Below are 11,796 nucleotides of genomic sequence, written 5' to 3'. Positions count from 1 at the left end.
TCCAGACCATTCGAGGTGCACAAGGATGCATTGGATTTTGCCATAGATGGTGTGCTAATGCAAGATGGGCACCTAATTGCATTCGAAAGTAGAAAGCTCAATGACACGGAGTGGCGCTATACAGTGTAAGAGAAGAAGATGACAAAGCTCGTCTATTGCCTACGCAGGTGAAGGCATTACCTTCTAGGGAGCTTCTTTACCATCATGACAGATAACATCGCCACTAGTTACTTCCAAACCCAAAAGAAGCTCACTCCCAAGCAAGCTCGATGGCAAGACTTCTTGGCAGAGTTCCATTACAAAATGGAGTACAAGCCGGGGAAGGGGAACGTGGTGGCAGACGCACTTAGCAGGAAGGTCGAACTAGCATCGATAAGACAGCCCAAGTGCACCTTGCTGGACCATATCAAGGAAGGACTCCCACAAGACTCCATGGCAAAGAACATCATGGCCCTAGTCAACGAGGGAAAGACTAGGCAATTTTGGGTAAGAGATGGCTTACTCTACACTATGGGAGACCGCATGTACGTGCCAAAGAAGGACAACCTAAGGAAAAAGTTGATCAAGGAGTGCCACAACACCAAGTGGGCTGGCCACCTGAGCACTCAACGCACCCTAGCCTTAATAGGAGCTACATATTATTGGCCCCATATGAGGGATGATGTGGAAGTCTACGTAAAGATATGTCTTGTGTGCCAACAAGATAAGATAGAGCAAAAGCAACCGAATGGACCATGGTAGAACATCTCGATGGATTTTATCACATGCTTACCTAAGTCGGAGGGCTATGATAGTATTATCGTCGTGGTGGATCGATTTAGCAAGTATGCTACCTTTATCCATGCACCTACAGATTGCACTGCGGAGGAGACGGCTCTACTATTCTAAAGCATGTGGTGAAGCTGTGGGGAGTGCCTAGCGACAAAGTGAGTAATCAAGACCTTCGATTCACTTGAAGGTTTTGGACGAAGCTCTTCAAACTCCTTGGTTCCAATTTGAAATTCTCCACAAGCCTTCACCCGCAAAGTGATGGGTAAAACGGAGCGCACTAATGTCTTATTGGAGCTATACTTGAGGCACTATATGATTGCCAACCAAAGAGATTGAGCTAAGTTGCTTGATGTGGCTCAATTCTCCTATAACCTACAAAGAAGCGAATCGACTAATAGGAGTCCATTTGAGATCGTGACAGGGAGACAACCTATGACTCTTAATGCCTTAGCCTTAAGCTATGGAGGCAAAAGCCCTGCTGCCTACAAGTTTGCTAAGTCTTGGGATTAACAAGCCGATTTGGCTAGAGCATACTTGGACAAGGCATTTAAGAAGATGAAGAAATGGGTAGACACCAAGAGAAGGCATGTGGCATTTGAAGAAAGGGATTTGGTCATGGCGAAGTTACTACCTCAATAATTCAAGGCCTTATAGAAGGTACATAAGCGGTTGGTACGACGATATGAGGGACCATTTCCTATTGTGAGGAAGGTGGGTAAGGTTTCCTATCAACTACAACTTCCGCCTAAGTTGAAGATTCATCCTATTTTCCATGTGAATCTCTTGAAACCCTATCATCAAGATATGGAATATCCTAGTAAAAGTGAATAGAAGAGGGCACCTACGGCGGTTGTGACTTCATTTGACAAAGACATAGAGGCTATACTTGCAAATTGGGTCATACGACATAGAGGAGTGCCTATCTATACTGAGTACCTTATGAAATGGAAGAATCTACCGGATAGTGAAGCTAGTTGGGAGCACGAAGAGGCTTTATGGCAATTCAAAGACCACATTCGGAGGTTCAAAGAAGAAGATGCAATGAGGGTGGGGCAATCCTTGAGGTTTAGCCGAAAGGTTCTACACTCTCCATGAAGATTCAAGAGAAGCTCAGAAGATTCTAGAAGATTCAAGAAAAACGTAGACTAATGTAGATAGGAATCTCTTTAGAATAATCCTTGTAAATATCTAGTAGAATACTCTAGAACCTCATTTAGATGTATGCCATGTGTACATATCTAGAACATTATATTCTTGTGATATGTGCTAAGCCTTCTATATAAAAGGTTAGACTCTCATTTTTAACACTTCTAAGAATTCAAGTTTTACAAGTATTCTCCACATTCTCTTAAACTATCTTACTTCCTACTTTACTAATCTTAGCTTCCGCATTGTGTTGGCTTATGGGTAAGGCTTACTTAGCAAAGAAGGTACTAAGTGCCGCACGGGAACGTTGGAAAAGTTAGGCCCATGACACTAGTCCCAAAACTTCTTCTTCACCATCGTTTTCCTTTTTGGAGGTACCACAAACTTCAAGTACTCATAAACCATATCCATCTCCAATATATCCATCTGCATCTTCTTACCAAAGTTAGCTTCCAACCTTTTCAACTTATAAACTATCTCCTTCTTCCCAGAAGCACATTCTAACTACTCATAAACCACCTCCATCTCCTATATATCCATATATTTCTTCTTCCCAAAATCGGCTTCCAACATCTTTAACTCTTAAACCATCTACTTCTACCCAAAAATAGCTTCCAAATTTTTAAGCCTACCCTTTGTGAAGCTCCCAAAAATGCAACAAATCAGGAGGGAAAGGCAAACTATATATGGGTTGAAGATGATGCTTCTTTGCTTCTATACATCATTCTTGAAGATATGAAAAACTTGATCAAGAAAGACATTGTCCTCATGTTTTGAAAAAGCCTTTGTCTCCTTTGACATATAAGGACTACTTTACTGCTTTGCTCTATGCTGAAGACTACTACTTTAAGGTATGTGTTGCATATATCATTCATGTCCTTTAATTGCAGTGCCCGTTTTCATTTTGCAAGCTTTCGATGATAGAACTTGAATGTTTTGTACATATACTTTCTGTTTTGCTATGTAATTTTCAAAATGAGTTGCTCAACAGCATCCAAATTTAATCTACAAGATACACAAACATAGGAATATACTCTTTACAAGATTTTATTCTCACTTTGTGCGAGTTTTGTTTGTATTTATGTATATAGCTCATATAGTTTTTGCTGGGATATGTATAACTTATCTTAACACAAAATCCTTTGACTGTATTTTATTGTTTAGTTTTCATGTATAATACTGTATACAGGATTTATATTTGTGTCTTTGTGTACATATATGTATACATATATATAGGATTTTGCTAAAGATGGCGAGTGGGTGTGGGCACTTAAAAAGTTTACATGTCTATTCTTATACATATATGTGTATAAATATATGTACAGCTAATGCAATGAATAATATTGGAATCAATTTGTGATGAATTTCTATTGCATGTTGGTTTCCAACAGAACATTTATTACTTTTTGTTAGATTGAATCAGAAATGGAGCGAGTTCGAAATGAATTATGTTCCTCATTATTTCTTAATAGGTACACATTTTCTAATGCCTTTATTTACAGCACTGCAAAGTGCAGAGTTTATACACAATACTCTGGACATGTGCTAGACATGTTTGATAGTCAAACAGTCATAAGCATTTCAAGCATCCCTAATTCAGTACTAGTGGGACTATCCAGTATGGATTCGATGGAATGTGGCTTAGCGTGCTTATTTCCTATTTTGCTCTTGTATTTTTTTACTTCATTTTGACAACTGATGATTTGCATAAATTATATTGATCAAGATTAAGCCATTGTTAAATTGACAATATCAACAGAACCAAGAAATTCTGAGTAAACATAATTTCTTGCATTTTAGTCCTTGAATACTAGTTTGTTAACCAATTGCAGTACTATAATTCAATTTTTGTTGAAGTAGTATTTTTCTCTGTTTCGTTAATGTTTTGTCATGCAGGGTGTTATCTTTTTCATAGTGCGTAGCGGCTTTGTACTAGTGGAGTTCGAAGATGGTTTCTATGTGTAGCATCATTCAACCTAGGAATATGATATCAGCTTCTCATTCAACAGGATATGCTTGAGAAGAGGACACCAAGCACTTAATGCTGTATCAGACAATCTATTGCAGAATTTCCTATTTCCTGATTCTATATCTGAGACAACAATTCACACTGCTTCAGCTTCAAGTTCTCACTTTCACGAGTGCAATTCAGATATACCCTCCATAGTGAGTCAGATTCTAAGCATTAAGGGCTCACCACCTGACTTTGTATCTGGTCCATTATGTGTACCTGAAAGAAAAGTATTTTCACACTTGAATAATCTATTGAAAACTGGTTTGCTTGTTCATGAAGCAATAGTGCAAATATATAAATCATCACCAGGTGTCGAATTTTGTTAAGCGCACCAAGTAACAGTGTTTGTGATGTGCTGATGAGGAGCCTGATGAAGGAGATTCCAGAATCCAATATGTTCTAAGCAAATGCTGCATATTGTGGGAAAGAAGAGCTGCCAGACGACATCCTCTCCTCATGTCTTTATAAAGAAGAGTGTGTCGCTTGTCCATCACTTAAGAAACTTCTAAAGTTCAAGGTGATTTCCTCCACTTTTATGAGTAGTTACTGGTTGCATAGTGAAGGCATTGCTGCAGGACATTTTAGTCACATTATTCTAGTGGATGCTTCATTAGCCATTGAGCCAGAGGCATTGGTGACCCTAGCTAACTTCGCTAACAAAAATACTACTGTTGTTGTCACTGGTAAACCTGGAAACTCTTCGAGTTGGGTTCATTCCGAGATTGGTAGGAAAAAGGGGTTGAAGATTTCATATTTTGAAAGACAATGCGAATGCAAGCCATACAGAACTCCCAATCCTAAGTTCTTTGCAGATTTAGGCTGACCATAAAGTTGTAGCATTCTATGATTGTGTTGCATTTGGATTGCTTATTTTTGAACATAGACATGTAAAATTATACTTTTTCTGGTTTGCCAAAGAATACTTCTCATTTTGCCTTTTTATTTCTGTTGCATACTAACTGAACTCCAAAATTGAGTTCATTTTTTAATTCCTCCAATTTTAGTTCCTTTGTTGAGACAATTTTTAACTTATAAACTAGGTTTTTATTTTTAATTTATTTAAGGAACTTTATTTTTTATACGAATTAATTGAAAAATATGGTTTGTATGCCTTATATATTTCACCTAATATTCTTATAGTGTTTATAGTACATACAAGAACTGCTTACCTTCAAGTCATTTATTTCCTAGGAAATGGTAGAGTATCCAAATCCACTTTCATCCAGTTTAATTATAGATTCTTTGAAAACCCATGTAAAATCTTAATAATAAACCAATAGATAATTAAATAAAATCAAAAGATAATATTCTTTTAATCTGACTACCAAGAGGGCATTATTAAATTACGGGATTTGAGACAACAACAGAGTAAATAAAAACTCAAAAAGTAAATGGTAGAATAAGTGAATAACAATAATTATGAGCTGATTAGAGATTGGATAGACGAGAACAGGTTAGGCGATGAACCATTTTTCAGGTTTACTTTTTGGTTTTCTTTCTTGTGCAATTTACTATCTTTAAAATATCTCTAATAACTTTTGTATTGTTAAATTGTTTTTTCTATATCAAATTTGTATATATTTATTAAAAAGAAAAAAAAAACTTCTTCAATAATTTGTCTAGATACTATATCAAGTTAATGTGATAAAAAAAATAAAATAAACACTTTTTAATGGCTATATATTTTTAGAGGGACTACATTGCGACTCTGCAAAACAATCAGCACTAAGAAAGAAAATAAAAAAAAATATATATATATATATATACAGTTCGTCTATGGCGCGGACGGTCCTCATGCGGACCACAGTATTGGTGACGGTTTTTCATAGTATTGGTGACTATTTTCTAAAAAATCGTCATTAATACTATAAAAAACCGTCACTAATACTGCGGTCCTCATGCGGACCGTCCTCACCATAGAATTTCCATATATATATATACACACACACATCATTATCAATTGTTATTATTTTTTATGAAAAAAGAATAAATATGCATATCATTAATCATCTAATTAATTAGGATTTAGAAATAGTCATTAGAAATGGATTTTTGGGCTGACTGTCTGATTACCAAGCATTCATCCCTTTTTGTTTTTATTTTATTTTAAATTTTTTTGGACATTTGATACCTTTCTAAATTTCAAAAAGTTGGATTTTGGTGACAAACTATTAAATGCTAATGGAAACCATTTAGTACAACCATTTTTAACATTAAATCCTTTTTTTTTTCATTTTATCAATAATTCATCCAAAATAGTCCAAAACTCAATAGACACATAAACATTAAAAACAAAAAATAAAAATTAGTGTAAAAAATGGATAAACTGTTAGGATTCTGGTATATTTAAATATTTTTCACCAAAATGCAATTTTTTTAAAATTTAAGTAGTATTAAATGCAATATATATATATATATATATATAAAATACAGATCTTAAAGTTTGCCCACTCTAGAAGGTAGTAACACATTTAAGAAAGATCTTTTTGTTGGAATTACCATTTGTCAGTGATTCTTTTGTTTACTGGGTTGATATGAATTATATGTATTGCATGCGGTGACCTTTTTTCTACGTAATCTTGTTAAAACTGTGTTTAGAGACTGAGAAACCAAATATCAAACATGCAAACAAAGAGTACAAGTACATTTACTAGTTAGATTTTGGCTATTTATTTATTTCTAGTGTAGGCAAGAAGAGAGCCAGGATTCTATCTTTAGGGGTGGTTTTTTCTTTTTTTTCTTTTTTTTGAATTTTCAAATTAATTTATAGTTTTTAGTATGTTTATAATCCCTAATAAATTGATAACTAGTTTTTATAAAATTTCATAGAATTTATTATTTTAACATTTAGATAAGTCTATTTAAATAATATAAGAGAATGTACTTTAGTGAACAAAATTGATATCATATAAAAACTAAAATAGTTGTTTAAAAAAATATAATAATCAAATACAAATATAATTTATGATAAAATATTAATAATAAACTGCAAAACAATGTAATGAAAGATGAAAAATTTTCAAGATACTACCTAAAATAAGTATAAATCATAAAAGGAAATAACATTAATGGTTTTCCATACCATAAACAAAAAAATAATAATATCAAAATTTTCATTACTTTAACTAAATTTTCTAATTATAATGCAAAAAAAAAAAAATCTAATTAATAACAAAAAAGTAAATATTGTAATTTGGAATTAAAAAGTAATTTATATAGCTATTGTACTTCAATTTAGAGGGACCAAATATATTATTTAAAACAATTATACAACTATTATGCTGAAAAATTCAAAAAAGCAAATATATTAAAAGAAAAAGTTAAAACCCTTGTGGGGTGTTTAGAAAATGGCAAAGTTAGTGAAAATCTAAAATTCTCTAAGAAAGTGAAATTTTCTCTTGTTTTGATAATTTTTAAAAGGAGTTAATGGGCTCTACTAGAAAATAAATCTCACAATGTGGGAAACTGATATGGAAAGTGAATCTTCCCAAAGAGATGTCATTTTAAAATTACTTAGAAATTAGGCGGCTATATTATTTACCCATTAATTTTGATGCACAAACTTATTTAATTACTTATAAGTCCTATTTACTTCTTTAATCAACCAAATACTATAAAAAGAATCCTAAGAAAATTCATTTTTAGAAAACTGAATCTCAGAAAACTAATTTTTAAGAATCAGTTTCCTTCAATACATTCTCTTTATCAAACAGGCTATTAGGCGGCTATAGCCCCCAGACCATGGGGTAGTTCCGTCCCATAGTGTAAGCGTACAAGCATACCACTTAGCAGTCTGGAAAACGGTTTTTGTAATGTAGTAAACCCTCTAAAGTTCAACCAAAACTATGCTAATTTTGTTGGTTAAATCTTATATGTACTTTATTTTTCTACTCTAAAAGATTCAAAAATTAAAATGTAAAGTAGAAAATTTTCCTTCATATTCTCTTGGCGGAGTACATGTACTTAACAAAAATATATGCTTGCATGCATTACAGCTAGAAGACTCATCCATGCCTTCCTTTGTTGATTTGTATTGTAACGTCCAAGACGTTTTTTATTTGAATGATTTGATAGGATTGGTAATTAAATGGGTTTTAATGTGTTTTAATGGGCTTTTAATATCCTAACGTTTTTGGTTTTCAAAACTTGACAAAAATCATGTTTTGGAATATAGAGAAAAAAACCTTCCCCTTTCACATTGGTTTTGGAGTTCCATTGTATATAGAAAGGAATTTTGAGTTTTTGCATTGTGAGTCTGGTAAGAAAAGGTACATTGAAAGTTCAAAGAAAAAAGCTTCAGTAGTGCTGTGTCCAAGAGCTTTTGCATCCATTGTATTCTAGGAGACGACCGTCAAAAAATATCTACACCGGTGGGACGGGAATAGTTATAAGGAAACTGTGGTAGCACACAGGCCTCGGATTGATCGATTAAAAGTTCATCAAATCAAAGGCATACAGGTTCAAATTTATTTTGTCTATTTTCTTATATTCTTATTTACAAATATTCATCCACATATATTCATATATACATATTCTTACATATTTACCAACAATCTTAAGACTAATTTCATATACGTTTATATATGTGGAGATATAATTATGTATATATATATATATGTTTTTATAACTTGTGTGTTTCATTTGGAAAGAGAAAAAGGAAAAAAAAAATATTTTGACATCCCTATGTATAATATTGTGGATGGCCATTTGTTCATTTTTTGTTTTATCAAAAGTATTTTCCTAAAATTGCTTGCCCATGATATTATGAACTTTTTGGTATTTTTCTGGTGAATTTCAATCTCACGAACAGTGAAAAAAAAAAGTGAAAAAATTGTAACCAGGTCAGCTGATCCATTTACTAGGAAAATGGGTCAAAATCGACCTGGCTGGAAGTTGAAGACGGGTCAAAAAATAGGTAAACAAGTCGGGAAAACGGGTAAGGGCTGGATTCTAGGTTAGTGGGCTTGAGGTTAAAGTCTGTTGGTTCTGGCCCAGTTTGAAGGCCCAGTCCATGGTTAGAACAGGCTACTGTTCAGCCCAAGACCCAAACCCAATAGAAACACAGCCCATGTGAACTTTGGCCCAATTGATTAAGGGCCGCACATATCAAGAAATGAGTGGTGCCACGCGGCACAGCCAAGCGATGACAAGTGGCATATAGTGGCAAGGTGACGTGGCGGACAGTGGCGAGGCCATATGTCGTAAAGTCACGAAGCCATGTGTAGCCCCAGTCGTGATGATACTATTGACCTGTGATAGGTGATATGTGTTGGCTTCTGACATGTGCCACGTGTGGCACTAAGGAGATGCCACATGTCGGACTCTTATAGGTGACACGTGTCGACTTATAGCAGGTGATACATGTCAGCCTCTTGTGTTGAAAGTACATTAGACCCAGGTGGGGCCACGTGGCTCAGTGTTCTGTGACTTCAGCTGAAACGTTAACGGTCATGTCAGCAGTTGCTGCCACATGGCAGGTGCCACATCAACAGGATTGCCATGTGGCACTTACCACGTGCATGGGGTGCCACATGTCACTGCCACATCAGCTGACTGCCATGTTAGTACAGTGATATGGCAGTATGACATCAGCGATGATGCCAGCCTTGTGTAGTTGATTATGTCAACCAAGTGGGTGTATAAAGCAATTTTATGAGTATATACAGTAATTTTTGTAGGTGTATACAGTAATTTTGTGGGTATATATAGAAATTTTATAGTGTATATAGAAAACCTATAAAATCACATTTTTGTGTTTTCCTAGTGGAAATTTATTGTAATTAGCTTGTTGAGATAAAAAATAACAACTAATTGATTTCTGATTTTTGTGATTTTTTATAAAAATGGTAAGTGGAGATAATGTGACTGTCCCTATTGCACAATTGATTTCTGATTTTTGTGATTTTTTACAGAAATGGTAAATGGAGATAACGTGACTTTCCTTGTTGCACAAGTGCCAACTCAAACTCCTATGATTTAAGTGCCTTCTCCTGCAAATCATGCAGAGAGACCAGAGAAGTTCAATGGAGCACATTTTAAGAGGTGGCGACAGAAGATGTTGTTCTACTTGATTACATTGGTCTTTGCGAGGTTCTTGACTGAAGACTTTCCACCAAGTAATGAATAGAGTGATAAAGAGACACTCATGGTGGTGGATGCGTGAAAGCATTCCAATTACTTATGTCAGAATTATATCCTGAATGGCCTATCTGATGCTTTGTACGGAGTGTATTGTAGCATGAAGTTAGCAAAGGTGCTGTGGGAAACTTTGGACCGGAAATACAGAACTAAAAATGTGGGTTTTGAAAAGTTTGTTGCAGGCCGATTCTTGGACTATGTGATGGTGGATTCAAAGTCATTGATGAGTCAAGTACATGAGTTACAAGTGCTCTTTCAAGAACTTCTTGCTGAAGGGATGATAATTAATGAAGCCTTTTGAGTAGTTGTTATAATTGAGAAGCTACCTTTTAGTTGGTGAGACTTCAGGAATTATCTTAAGCACAAGAGAAAGGAAATGGATATGGAGGCTCTTATTGGCAAGCTTCGTATTGAAGATGACAATAAGAGATTTGATAAAAGATCTTAGAGGTTGTGGTGAAGGCTAATGTTGTGGAGCATGGTCAAAGCTCCAAGATCAAGAAGAAAACTGAAAGAGATTCCAAGTTGGGACCTAAAGGAAGGATTTCCAAGAATGCTAATTTTCAAGGCAATGCTTTAACTATGACAAGATGGGTTAAAGAACGGCGGAATGTAGATTGTCGGAAAGAAAGAAGAACAAAGAGGCACAGATGATGCAGCACATCACTCTAGAGATTGATGAGATTGACTTTAGCACTGTTGTCTCTGAGGTGAACTTGGTGGGTTCAAATCCTAGAGAGTGGTGGAATGATACTGGTGCAACCCACCATGCACGTTTTGATAAGAATTTGTTCACTTCCTTCGAACCAAGTAAAAATGGGGATAAGTTGTTCATGGAAATTTCCACCACATCAGAAATCCAAGGGGAGGGCAAGATAGTCCCGACGATGACCTCTGGGAATGATCTGACTCTGAATAATGTGTTGTATGTTACAGACATTCATAAGAATCTGGTGTCTGGATCGTTGCTGAGCAAACATGGTTTTCACTTAGTGTTTGAGTCAAATAAGGTTATTTTGTCCAAGTATGGAATGTTTACGGGAAAGGGCTATGTAGTCAATAGTTTATTTAAACTGAATGTAATGACTATAAAGCCAAAAGATATCAATAAAGCTAGTACTTCTTTTATTTGCTTGCTTGAGTCTTCCATTTTGTGGCACGGTAGATCAGGTCATGTTAATTTTAATTCTTTGCAGAGGTTAATTAACTTTAATCATATTCCCACATTTGAAATTGATTCCAAACATAAGTCTGAAACTTGTGTAGAGGCAAAATCAACGAGGTTATCATATCAAACGATTGAAAGAAATACTGAACCTTTGGATTTAATACATAGTGATGTATGTGATTTGAAATTCGCACCAACCAGAGGTGGTAATAAGTATTTTATCACCTTTATTGATGATGGTATGAAATATTGCTACGTTGTTTAAGAGCAAGGATGAGGTAATAGAGAAGTTTATTTCCTATAAAACTAAAGTTGAGAATCAACTCAACAAAAAGATAAAAGTTATAAAAAATGATCGTGGTGGCGAATATGTAACTCCATTTGATGAGTATTGTGCTCAACATGGTATTAGACATGAAGCTACGCCACCATATTCGCCACAGTCAAATGGCGTGGTCGAACGGAAAAATCGTACCTTAAAGGATATGATAAATGCAATGCTGATAAGTTTTGGATTACCTCAGAACTTGGGGGAAAGTCATTTTGTCGGACAACTACC

The 11,796-nt window shown here is 35.0% G+C and overlaps 1 pseudogene; it reads left to right on the top strand.

Annotated features, from left to right (window-relative positions):
• Positions 1–204: 204 nt before the first annotated feature.
• Positions 205–4,754, top strand: LOC112489866 (probable RNA helicase SDE3; annotated as a pseudogene).
• The last annotated feature ends 7,042 nt before the right edge of the window (positions 4,755–11,796 follow it).

Source organism: Ziziphus jujuba, chromosome 3, assembly GCF_031755915.1.
Source record: "Ziziphus jujuba cultivar Dongzao chromosome 3, ASM3175591v1".
NCBI classification, from domain to species: domain Eukaryota; kingdom Viridiplantae; phylum Streptophyta; class Magnoliopsida; order Rosales; family Rhamnaceae; genus Ziziphus; species Ziziphus jujuba.
This window is presented reverse-complemented; position numbering and strand designations above follow the sequence as displayed.